This window comes from Toxorhynchites rutilus, chromosome 2 (assembly GCF_029784135.1).
Source record: "Toxorhynchites rutilus septentrionalis strain SRP chromosome 2, ASM2978413v1, whole genome shotgun sequence".
NCBI lineage: Eukaryota > Metazoa > Arthropoda > Insecta > Diptera > Culicidae > Toxorhynchites > Toxorhynchites rutilus.
Genome location: NC_073745.1, coordinates 74,383,672 through 74,397,944, shown reverse-complemented (window position 1 = coordinate 74,397,944; position 14,273 = coordinate 74,383,672).

Sequence of the window (14,273 nt, the reverse complement as noted above, 5' to 3'; positions counted from 1 at the left end):
AAATACATTCATGTGAAAGAGTTTATTTGAATGTTTTCTATCCATGTAACACTGTGACCAAATATGTTTGCATCAAGTGCTATTAACAGATGGTTATCGAGTTAGCATAAACCACTGGTGGGCTTCCAGTATCGAGTAAAATGTGGAGATATCTAATCGTTACTGAAAATAATCTGTCAGTTCCTCTGGGAATTTAAAATTACATTCATGTGAAAGAGTTTATTTTGATGTTTTCTATCCATGTAACACTGTGACCAAATATGTTTGCATCAAGTGCTATTAACAGATGGTTATCGAGTTAGCATAAACCACTGGTGGGCTTCCAGTATCGAGGAAAATGTGGAGATATCAAATCGTTACTGAAAATAATCTGCCAGTTCCTCTGGGAATTTAAAAATACATTCATGTGAAAGAGTTTATTTTAATGTTTTCTATCCATGTAACACTGTGACCAAATACATTTGATTTTGTGATTTTTCAATCAATCGCAATTAACAGGATAGCTTCTGAAGATTATTCTTCCCCATCAGTAGGATATTTCCGTATCCAATATTGGATGCATAAAACCTTGTGTCTCCAACGTAACGCTCTCGTTTTCGAAGGTCTCCAAATATTCATTCATTCAGAATGAATTCAGATTCAACTTCAAACAAATGATCTCTAAATCAACGATAGTCCTACGTCACCCTTGCGGTTATACCATAGATAGAACCCACTTCCTGTTTTTGAGTACAATCTAATTCATTTAAATTAAATATGCTCAATAAGCTCACCGCGAATAATACAATAAATGACAAAAAATTAGGTGCAAACACAAAAAAAATATTTCAGCATGAAAACTATGTTTTATGAATTGATGAATTTACGCAAGGTTGAATCAGCTCATGCGACACCTATATTAGAGCTTAGAACCACAACAGTGTTGATGTTTGTTTATTCTACGCACTGAAAGTCGAGATTCGGTCGTGATTATTCATTTTATTTCTATTTAGATTCATTTCAATCATGAAATGTCGTCAGTATACGGTAAGAAAGAGTTATGTATATTTACGATGGTTTCAACACGCGATTTGACCAAAGTCATAGATAATATTGAAAAAAATTAAGTTTGATAATGCATACCGATTATTGATATTATGGATAATTGCGATGAAATCGATATCATCTGAAATTGGCTGATATCATTGATTATGTAGGGGCCGATACGAGAAGGATTTTCAGTATTTTAGCGCAAAACACGCTACTCATCGTTTACTTAGTTGAAAAAAATAAAATAAAGTTACAATACTTATAACAAGCCATTCCTCGTAATATACATACCACATTGTAAAATTATCATTTTCTAACCTTTTCAGCGTGGAAAGAATACTTGAATCCGGGAAATTTGAAGGAAAATTTGGGTTTTTGTGACAAATTTAAACGAATTTCATATAAAAAAAAAAACAAAACATCATCAATTTACTCGCTGCGTCATCTGGTTGTAAATCTAACGTAAATTCGTCAATAGGAAAAGCGGTTCAAGGAGCGCCGCGAATTCATGAATGACGATCCACGATCAGGAGCTCCATCTCCCTCATTAACCATCGTGAATATATTCCTGACAGTCAAACAGTTATTGCAAGATTTTATATTGATGTCCTGGAGTACCTGCGGCTCCATGTGAGACCTAAACACGCCGAAACCCGAATCTTGTATTCTGACCAAACCTAGGCCCACTCCTCCCTCATTGAGAGCAAGCTTTTGGTGAAAAAAGAAGTTGAACTTTATTGGTTTGATCAAAATAATATTTTACTGATATAATCCATTTTGAACAAGTCATAGCAATAAATTTATGTCATTATAGGAAAGTTAACGAAAACCATATAATAACCACCACAAATCATATCACTAACTTTGAGCTGTAAAAATAAAATTGAATAGCAGTATAAGAGTACTTGCATGGTCAAAACAACGTTGAATGTTCTTTGGAACACGTTGGTTAAGATTTCATGATATGCGTAAAAAATTCGCATCCATTCTCGCTAAGCTACTTAGCAGCGCTCTGTATATAATACTAGAAAAATGATTAATTACGAACGAAATAATATTTAGGAACATCGATTTTCGCAAATTCAGTCGCGAATGAATTGAATTGAATTGGCGGTTTCTTTATTTACCTCCAATGGAGATAGATAGAATGAACCCTTTTTTAAAGTTTTTACTAGTGAAGGCTTCATAAATAAATAAACACATAACTAGTTTACGCTATAGACACACTACAGATACCACATGCCAATAATACATCAGCATGTCATACCCCTGTTCATTGACTACAAAGCGAAGCTGGTTTGAGCCTAAGATAAGATCAGACAACTGGCTTCTTCCTCTTCTTCGTCGTTCAAAAACGAAGCCATGACATGAAGATGCCAGAGTTGCCAAATACAGGTCGGACTCGATTATCTGGATACTCGATTATTCGGGATTTGATTATCCGGAGTATTTTTTTTTTGAATTTCGGAAATTTTGAATAATTTGTATAATATTCAATAGCTAATATAGGTATCAAATGAAAGGACTTGACTAGTAGAACACAGTTATTTATGAAAAATATAAATCCAAGATGGCGGCCGCTACAAAATGGCAGTTTTCATATTTTCTCAGAACTCCATCAATATGGGTATCAAATGTAAGGGTTTGACTAGTAGAATACAGTTATTTATGAAAAATGCAAATCCAAGATGATGGCCACTACAAAATGGCGCCATATATATTTTTTTCACAACCCCATCAATATGGGTATCAAATGAAAGGGCTAGGCTAGTAGAAGTTTTTTCTGAAAAATTAAAATCCAAGATGGCGGCCACTACAAAATGGCGGATAACATATTTTCTCAGAAGCCCATTAATATGGGTATCAAATGAAAGGGCTTGCCTAGTAAAATACAGTTATTTATAGAAATGCAACTCTATGATGGCGACCACTACAAAAATAGTGGCAATAGCGATAAACAATTCCTGGTGAAAATTCAGGCAAAATCAATAACGCAATTCCAAAATGGCTCCCATCATAAAACGGCGCCATATTTTTTTTCAAAGACTATCAAATAAAAGTTCTAGATTGGTAGAATACAGTAGATCATGGAAAATCCAAATCCAAGATGACTACAGTTCCCAAATAAACAATTACTTTTTAATGGTTTCATTCAGCTTGCCCTGTCTATAGGTATGTTTGAATGTTTGTATGGTTGTCCTACATTAAAAGAAAACTGACCCCGTTCCTGTTGACTGATTGATCTGAAATTTGGAACATACTTTTAATTCTACTGTCATTATAAAACTGCGTATCCTATGGTCTTGAAAAATTTAATTTGGCCGCCGCTAAAGAATGGCTGAATGGCTACGTCTTCTTCTTATATGGCACTAACGTTCCTAGAGGAACTCCGCCGTCTCAACGTAGTATTACTTGCGTCATTTTCATTAGTACTTAGTTGAGATTTTCTATGCCAAATAACACGCCTTGAATGCATTCTGAGTGGCAAGCTCTAGAATACGCGTGACCACAGTGCAAGTCAGAGGAAATTTCTTTGAAGAAAAATTTCCCCGACCAGAACGGGAATCGAACCCGAACCACCGGCATGTTAGGTTTGACGCTAACCACTCGGCCACGGGAGCACAATGGCTACGTGGAGAACACTATGAACAACATAAATTCGAAAAAGTTGCCGCCATAAAATGGTCCACTAGCATTTTTTGCAATCCCCTCAATATTGGTATCAAATGAAATAAAATAATAGAATTTAGTGGCGGCGACCTTTTTGAATTTATGTTGTTTATTATGTTTCGTGTTCTCCATGTCAAGTCATTCAGCCATATTTTATACGTAGTTTTATAATGATACGTAGTTTTATAATGACAGTAGAAGTGTCTTCCAAATTTCAGATCAAGAGATGATGACTCTCTCATCTGCATAGTGAATGTTAAGACTTTCCATTTCTTCTTAGCAATGGAAATTATATTTCGAAATATGAAATCGAATTAGGGACCTAACGAAGCTAAATTGACAAATGAGTGTTTTGCCACTTTATTCCATTGTGAAAAAACACATACATAAACTTGCATATACTTCCTTCACATTTCCTTTAAACTAAATATCGTAGTTTCCATTAAATTCACTATTTCTAAAATCGACTTTGTTTACAAAATTTATCGAAATCAGCCAATCAGAAATCAGAACGACTGACAGAAATTTGGTCCATAAAAGACCCCCTATTGTCTGATCTTATCTTAGGTTTGAGCTGTTCCCCTTTATTCCGCGCGGCGAATGAGGTGAGATGACAAAGTTTCTCGCTTTATTCCGGAAGCCACCTTACTTTTTAGCTCCTATTTGATACCGGAGTCGATAACATATGAGGACACGACTTGAAACCTCACCTAGTGACAAACTATGGTCACCCCATTCGCCTTCGGGAACACCGTGACTTGAGCCATCTCACATCATCCGCCGCGTAGAATAGGGGGGATTGTGTCGTGTTCTACACCAGGGGTTTTCAGATTTTTTTATGGCAGAGCACTTTTTATAGCAAACATGTTTGACGGAGCACTTACGTTTTTCAATCAATAAAACAAATCCTATTTAATTGACGTCAACCAAACGGTAACAGCTTTATTTCGGTTGCGTGTCGCAGTTACAGGACAACTGACTCATAATAAACAAGATAAATCACTAAATGCTCAGTGAAATTAATTTGAAGAATGTTTTTTTTTCAAGGTGGATTTTCAAGCGGAGCATTTGCTATAACTTCGCGGTGCACCATTTGAAAACCTCTGTTCTACACAAGGGATTGCTAAGATGGCCGCCTTTCTGTAGCCAGCATAGAAACTTATGAGCATAGAAATCATAACCTGAAATTAAAAATGAGGTGCTCCGCGCCATCCTGTAGCAGTGATTTTAATTGCAAATCACCAAGAAAGCTTCCGGATGGGTATCCAAACATCAAAGGAAATGGAAACTATTGCCAAAGAAATAGTTTCCAACGTAATCGAATAGTAACATATATGACTCCAAACAGTAAACAATACGTGAACCTCCTTAAGGTGGCCGTACACTGTTTGCCCGGAGGTCAAATATTTGATATATTTTGACAGATAAAGTTTGATTTGATATTTGTACAAACACTATTTTTTTTGCCACTCTTAAATATTCAACAGTGTTAAATAATGTCAAACACCGAACATGGATAAAATCGACTGAAATATTCAAGGTAACCTAACCATGTACCGACAGGTTCGAAGAACAGACTAAAAAAGTATTCGAGGCATCCAAAAATTGAATATTTGCTTGTTGTGTTTTGTGTAGCATATATTTGATCAGTACACGTCGACCAAATTTTATCTGTCAAAAAGTCACCATTAGCGCGAGCCCTGATTTATGCTGCCTACACTGAGAGAAATAATTAGTAAATATAACTATTTTTTTGGTAAATACTACCAATCTATAGTCACTTTCGACCACATATGTCAAGCAGAACCATGATTCGGAAGCCCAATATCGGCTACATTTTCTCGCCGAAAATGCACGTATCAGAGTTATATCCTTATTATACCTCCGTATTGCCTTATGGGAACAATGAAAATGGTTAATACGCGCTTTTCTTACCAGTTTTCAGATATGACAATATCTAAGTTTACTAATGTTATCGAGTAAAATATACTAATCTCTGGTAGGGATGCGGGTTTGTTGACAATATGTACAAAAAATTGTACATTCTACTAATTTTGCATTACCAAATGTATTTGGTAGTTTTCGACCGAGGATTTTTCTAAGTGTACGCTCAATTTGCATTGGTTGGGATAGGGTTGCCAGAGCTCCGGTTCTACACAATACTTTATGAGCAGGGTTCTCAACCATAAGCAGATGTCAAAACCCGATTGTCGTTACACGCAAATTCGTGAACAGGACACCTGGACAGAAAGGAAAAAGGAAGCATCACCAGTTACAACACACACGTGGATGGTAAAAGGCGAACTACAACCTAAGTGGTGCGGACTCAATCCACTTCATTTTCAAGCAAATTCATGCATGTTTTCAAGCGATTTCTTGCAATAAATTCTCAGACCACCAGGGATGCCAGATTTACAAATATGTTTGTAAATTCACAGACATATCTGTTTTATTTTTGTTGTACACTTTTTGGATATAACAATATTTCCCAGGTTTTTGAAAAATAAGAGGCTTTATTCATCACATCAAAGATATTCGACTCACTATATGACATTTTTCCACAATTTTAATACAGAAAAGTTATTATATATAGTTTATATCAATACACATGACGTTAGACCAGCGATACTCAACCTGCGGCCCGGCAGTCTTTCTGGTTGGCCCATCTGATGTGTATGAAGTTTGGAACCCGTACTTTTGCCCTGACATCATTGCAGACGAAAGAGAGGATACGGTTATTCACAATCTATGAAAAATTGCATTCTCTGCAGGAAAGGAAAAATCTATATTTTTTTAGGCAGACTTATCTCACTTCTTAACTAGGCGAACCTAGCCAGAATTTTCACCTGCCCCCGGGCTTCTAAATGCCAAAGGGGGACTAGGCTCTGCGGCATGCACTTATCTGCATGCTCGTGCTGTTTCAGTCCTGACCGAGAAATTGTCGGACAATCGCGCAGGTGCTAAGGATGACCGACTTTTGGATGCCGGCCAATTCCTTCTCCATATTCAACACCTTTAGCGCTTCCAGAAGTGTCTTCGGGATAATTCCAGTTCCAGAGAGAACGACTGGAACAATTCTTGGGACCTCCCTTAGCCCCCACAGTTCCTTGAGCTCCACGGCTAATGGTCGGTACTTGCAGATTTTGCGACCGTGGGTCTCCTCCAGATTCTGGTTCAGTGGAATAGCGACATCGATGATGGTGACTTTGCGGTCGCTCTTGTCGTAAACCATTATATCTGGGCGGTTGTGGTGGATCGAGAGGTCGGTCAGAACAGTGCGATCCCAGTACAGCTTGAAACGGTCATTTTCCAGGACAGGTGCAGGCAGGTACCGGTAGTTTGGTACGTTGTCTTCCAGTAGAGCACATTGGAGCGCCAGTTGTCGATGAACAATACGGGCCACGTTGTTGTGGCGCTCGGTGTAGGCTGCGTTGGCCAAAACGGGACAGCCTCCCATAATGTGCTCTATGTTTTCACCTGGTTGATGGCACATCCGGCAAATGTCATCAACGTCTTGATGCCAGACGTACCGCCTGCAGTTTCTCGTCGGCATTATCCTGTCCTGGATGGCTATCATGTCGGCTTCTACTACTGAAGAGAGTTCACCACGCGTTAGCCACAGATTAGATGCGGCCTTGTCAACGTTTGGCCGGTCCAGTTGATGGGGGTGGGCACCATGCACTGCCTTCTGCTTCCAAGCTGCAATCTTCTCCTCCACTGTCTGCAGATTGCAGTTGAGTTGGTACTCCGCTTGCGCCAAGTGCATAGCGCTGTATCCTCTGTCGGCGGCGCAGACAGCCCGGTATAGCGCGTTTTGGTTGGCGCGTTCTGTGAAGTACTCGCGCAGTTGTCGTACCTGGGCAACACACAGTGCAGATATGTCGACTATTCCAAGTCCCCCTTCTTTGCGTGGCAGTGAAACTTTCTCCAGTGCCGATTGAGGATGGTGCATTCCGGCCTCTTTAAATGCTTTCCTCATCCTCCTCTCAAGGTCCTCTAGGTCAGTTTTGCTCCATTTGACTACACCAAAACTGAAAGTCAGCAGGGGAACCGCGAATGTGTTGATCGCGCGTACCTTGTTCCCCGCGTTGAGGAATGTCCTCAGGACACAGTTCACTCGACTCAAGAACTTGTCTCGCAGCTCCGTCTTGATGTCGGAGTGGCGAATCCCGGTGAGCTGCCATGACCGTTTCTATTGAGCGTCCTACTGAGGGGGTTCAGTGCCAGACAAAACCAAAGCGGGCTGAAAGAGTCGCCTTGGAATATCCCCCTCTTTATCTGCAGCGTTCTAGACTGCAACACATTTTCCCCATCACTAAGGTGCAGAGATGTGCTCCACTGCCTCATCGCATGCTGCAGGAACCTAACGACGACGGGATCAATTTTGTAGAGCTCCAATACCCTAACGAGAAACGAGTGAGGTATGGAGTCATAAGTCTTCCTGTAATCGATATAGGCCATGCTTAGGTTCCGCTGGTTATAAACCGCCTGGCCGACTATGGCTGCGTCGATGATGGCCTGGTCTTTGCAGCCATGCGTATTTTTTCTGCATCCTTTCTGCTCTTCTGCGATGATATGGTGTTGTTCGCAGTGGGCAGAAACTTTGGCGGTTATGATGCTGCTTAATATCTTGTACAGACTCGATAGGCACGTTATCGGCCTGTACTTTGATGGGTTCAATGTGTTGCTGTCTTTCGGGAGGAGGAATGTGACGCCACGGGTGGCGAATTGTAACATAGGCTTGCTACGCCCAGCTGCCCGCATGTACTCCTTCTTTTCCCTCCCAGGGTCGGCTCAATTCCAGCCAAATTAGGTTTCTCAGAAAAGGGAAAACAACACGTTATAGATTCCTAAAGAGACGGTCTTTATTTTATTTATTGTCTGCCCTAATTCCCTAACTCCTACTCAGATTTACAAATACTCACATGTGTGTATTGTGTCGTGTCAGGGCCCGCCACTGGTTCTGCCGCGCTCCTGCGTTGCCACGGCTTTCGGCGTAGGTTCTGACCGCCGCTGATACTCCCTCGGTCCTGCGTTGGTTCTCCTGTTTGGCGGAGATTCGGATCGTCGCCGCCTTGTCCTCTCGTTCGTCGTTCAGGGTGCCGGTACGGATCCTCGGCCACGCCACACCGCGCTCTGGGGTTTTGACGATAATGCCAACCCTCACGACTCAACCTCTTCGACACGACGGTGCGCCACTGTACGCGACCGCCACAAACCGCTAGTTCGGTTTAGGTTTGTGCGGAATGATACTTCCTTTTTTGTGAAAGGACTTCGTAGAAACTACAATTCCACTGAATCGTCGCGGATTTACTTTTCGTTGGTAGTTGAGGACACGTCTAGTCTCTATCGCGTGGTTCAGACAAAGTCCCGACTCGCTCCAACCGGAACCTCTACGACCCGCCAAATCCGGGTTGGTTTTCATCGCCTTCAGCACTACCAACCGCAGCGATGTTTTAATGTGTCGTGTAATGTTGTTTGTGCTGTATATAATCCTTAATTCGTGTTGTGTATGACTGTGCCGTCTTTCTTTTAACCCTTAAATAGCTATTTTTTAATCTGTTATTTCAATTTTATTTTAGGTTTTATTTATCGAAATATAGTTTAGGAAATAAGTATATGTTTTTTAATTTTATGCGAAGGACCCTATTTAGCTATTTTTTCTATAGATGTGTGTTTTCTCCTTTTTTTTGTTCTTAATAAACACCATGGGCGGGATAAACTTCAACAGACAGCAAGACCCAACAAGTGACTTGTCACACTACCGCACCGCTCGAGTAAAAAAAAATATTAATGAAATTAATATTTTTTTAAAGGAAAACCTCTAATAATCACTACAGTGCCGCACCTGTACCAGTAATCATCAATTACTAAACAAGTAAAACAATCTTCAATACTAATAGCAAACAAAAAAAACGAACAATCAGCGGACAAATGAACCGCATAATTAAAGACAAGTATAACAATAGTAGCAAACTCCTTTTAACTTAACAAAGAGACAGGAGAATAACAAATAAATTAAATGCAGAACAATATTTTATAAATATTAAGTTGATAAATAACAAAAAAATATAACAAGTATTTAATATTAAATTGTTTTTCATTGTACCGGTACAAAATATGATAATCATTAAGTCATGTAAGTCATGAACTTTTAATCGGTGCAATATAGTTTATTATCACACGCGGAGTCCGTTCTCAGAGTTTAATTACTGGAGAGCAATAGACAATCTATTACACAACCGCGACGTACTAGAGCAATACGAATACGGTTAGCTATGGATTCATGCGATTCGGTTCGGTTTACAAATCAATTATACGCGCGTCTGTGAGAACGTATGCTATCCAGATTAATTAAATTATTGGCCAAAGATCATTTCGTAATGGTTCATCTCACAATTTTATTCGAGTAATTCGTAAACAGAAGCAAATCAACTTCTGTATTTATGGGTTGTTGGAAATTTATCAGGTTAGTGTGCTGATCGTAAGTTGATCACAATACTTCACTTCATTTTAAATCATCCACATCCCAGACGACCTTGAAGGCTACGTCCTTGGATATTGTAAAAGTGTGTGTGATGGCGTTAGTTCTATTGTATTGAGGCAGTGCTATCGAAGATTTGTCTATCGCGTCGTCTAATTAACTCTGGCTGGTACGCGTTCATTCCTAGCATTACTGCTCTACTATTGGTACCACAACGATTAGATTTTTTTTGATAATCATATATGGATGGTAAGTATGCATTATTTGGCACAGTAAAATTATTCTATTGAAATTAATTATATAATAGTTTTAATATTTTCTTAATTTTTCAGATTCCGGATTTATGCGCACCTTACGCTTGAATGGAGGACACCAATATGGCTATGGAAATGTTCCATATTTCTCTTATTTCCATTATTTCCTGGAAAATAATAAGTTTACTGGACAATATTTGTTTAACTGAGTCGAATCAGCAAATATCCACGAGAGATAAATTACCATGGGTATAAGTTTTAAATTCGGCTCACAATTTTACACACGCTACATGGCGGAAAAATAAATTATTCATTTCATTTTCAGGCTTTTAAATCACTTGCTGAGAAAACACCGAGGTTTCTCCCTTTAAGATCTGCAACTTCATAGGAACTGGATCCTTTTCGAGAAAGAATAACGCAGGGTTCATACACTTCCCCTAATTTGGCGTTGAAATTATCCCTAGCTGAGGATTGACGGAAAGTCCTTTTATAGACACGTTGACCTATATCGAAAATCGGTGAGTAGCGTTTATGTCTTAAATCATATTTCTTTCTAGTAGTCTCGTGAGCTCGCTTTAAATGAATAGTCACATTTTCGTAAACAGTTTTACTGATTGTTTTCAATCGCTTTAATCTCTCCTCTGGAGAGCAATCATCTTCATCTTGTAGTAGATGTTCGGTTCCTTTCGTCACGATTTCGTGTCCGAAGATCACTCGATAAGGTGTATATTTTGTAGTAGAGTGGATTGTGTTATTCAACACAAATTCCACTTCAGATATTTTCGTATCCCATACTCTTTGATTTTCCCGTACGTAGCTCCTAATCATCGCATTGATCGTGCGGTTTAGTCGTTCTGTGGGGTTTGCTTGGCTATGATGCCTCGCACTGGCCCAATGTTGGATTTCATATTTATTGAGCATTTCTTGAAATTCTTTGGATAGAAATGTTGTTGCGTTGTCGGTTATTATAAATTGGGGAACAGACAACCGTCTGAACCACAACTGTTCAACGTTTTCACAAACGCTGCTTGAAGAAATTTTCCGAACGGGAATCAACAGACAGTATTTTGAAAATACGTCCATGAGAACAAGCAAATGGGTATTGCCTCGAGCACTTCTCGGGAGAGATTGGATGTAATCCATTGTTAGGATCTGAAAAGGTCTGGTCGTAACACGCTGGTTGCCCATTTCGGGAACAACAGACGTTGTCGAATGCTTGATCCGTTTGCAAATATCGCAATTGAGTACATATTTCTTTATGTCCGCGGCCATACGTGGCCAATAATAACGCTTTTTGATTTTCTCAACCGTTTTTTCATATCCAATATGGAATGAATTATCATGTTCTTTCATCAGAATGTCCTTGCGCGACGATTCTGGAACACACAATTTCCAATCAAAGGTGTAATCTAAAACATCAGATTGCGAGGAAACAAGCTTATAAAGCTTTCCCTTTTCAAGTTTAAAGTCCATGTACTTCTCGGGTTCACGCTGAATTGAAATGAACAGTCGAGAGTACCAATTATCTCTGGTTTCTATCTCTGAGATCTCCAGTGACCTTGACAATGCGTCTGGTACAACGTTCTCTTTCCCTTTACGATGTTTGAGCACCATATCGTACTGCTGAAGTTCGATGCTCCACCGCGACAATCTAGAGGACGTCCTCCACTTCGAACGCATTATGAAAGTCAAGGCTGACGAGTCAGTCACCAGAGTGAATTGAGTACCCTCGATGTAACACCGAAATTTATCTATACATCTGAGAGCTGCCAACCCTTCCTTTTCTGCGGCATGGTAATTGAGCTCAGCTCCTTTCAATTTTTCAGAGTAGTATGCAATCACCTTCTCATCACCATTCTGTACCTGTGTCAAAACACCCGCTATGGCATGATCGCTAGCGTCTGTTTGCACAGTGAACTGTAGTCCAAAATCGGGGTTCGCCATCACTGGGGCGCTAATCAATTTTTCTTTAATGGCTCGGAATGACTTATCGGCTTCATTCGTCCACGTCACTGTCTTTGGTCGGTTTTTGAGCAAATCAGTGAGCGGGACGGTAAGTGCACTAAATTGGTCAATGAACCGTCGGTAATAATTGACCATACCGAGGAATCTGCGTAGTGCACGAACGGATTTGGGCACCTCATACGCAACAATCGCATGTACGCGATCGGGATTGGGTCTTATACCGTCTTTGGATAGGATGTATCCCAAATAAGGCAATTCCGGCAAACAAAATTTGGACTTCTCTAAATTTATTCGTAAGTCTGCAATTCGCAAACGTTTAGCTAGCTCTTTTAAATTTTTGATGTGTTCTTGGAAAGTTCTACTAGCGACAACAATGTCGTCCAAATATACAAAAATATTAGGTTCGAGTTCTCCAAATCCCAATACTCTGTCCATTAATTTGCTCAATGTCGCAGGACTATTCATTAGTCCGAATGGCAATCTTTTGAACTGGAAAAGTCCTCGTCCAGGGATCGAAAAGGCTGTATATGGACGAGATTCTACGCTAAGGGGAATTTGAAGAAATGCTTGACTAAGGTCAATGGTTGTTAAATACTTGAATGATCCCAATCGACTTAAAATGCGATTTTGATGAGGAAGTGGATAAGCATCACGTTTCGTACGCTCGTTTAATTTCCTCGCATCGAGACATAGCCTCACATCTTCGCTACCTCGCTTCGCAACTGGGACCACAGGTTGTGCCCATTCTGATCGTGATGATTCAACAATATCGTCTCTGATCATGTTATCTAATGCTCGATGGATTTTACGTTGTGTTTCAGGGCTCCATGGGTATGGGTTTTTCCGTATTGGAGGTTGGTTTCGAAACTCATCTTTGATTTCAATAGAGTGTGCGAGTAATTTAGTACAACCTATATCTCCAGGAGTGGGTACTAAAAATAACTTTTTGACTTCGTTCAGTTCTTCTTGCTCTCTGAGTGATAATTCATCTTCTCCGTGATCTTCGATTTCATCTATCACTTCAATGAATGAATCTCGGAGTGATGGGTAAATTCCGAATTCGTCCCAAAACGACATGCCTAGATAGCATGGTCGCTTTAATGAGGGAGCGACAACAAACGATACAAATTTCGTTATTCCATTAAATGAAACTGGAATATCAATTTCTCCTAACACTTCTACTGGATGTCCTTCAGCTGTAACTAAGGTTAAATTTGATGGTATGTATGAAAGAATCAAGTTTGCAATTATTCTTTCGGAACCTCTTCCCAAAATGTTTCTATTTGTACCACTGTCTAGAAGAGCTAAAAGTTTCATCCCTAGCAAATCGATTCTAACAAACGGTCTGTTATCACCGTGTGGGTGGAGAAAAATTGTGTTGACCTCCTTGTCACACTGTGGAACAGACTGTACAGGATAGTAACCGCGTTGTCCAAGGATATTACTTATGTCACTTCTATCAGAATGAGGCCTTTCGGGAAATGATGTTTGACTCCTCTGCCTCATAGAGCAGTCTTCTCGAAGTTTTTTGGTGGACAATAAGGACAGTCCTTTTCTATGAAACCTGGGAAACCACAAGTTTCGCAAAATATTTTTTTCTCTTTCGAACATTGGTGAAAATTGTGTCCATATTCATGACAGTTAAAACAGGTTCCCTTTTTAATTGGTACATATGATTTCAAAATTTTCTCGATTGTGTTCAGATTTCTACTCGGACCAGGTTGGGGTTCTTGAAAATGACGTGTTTGTGCTTGGTTCACCGACTGTGATTGTGTGTTTCGATATGACCTTTGTTGTTGAGCGGGGAGAATTTTCTTGTACTCAGAAAATTTGCTCAAAGCTTTGGGATCTCTCTGAGCGTTCTCTCTCTT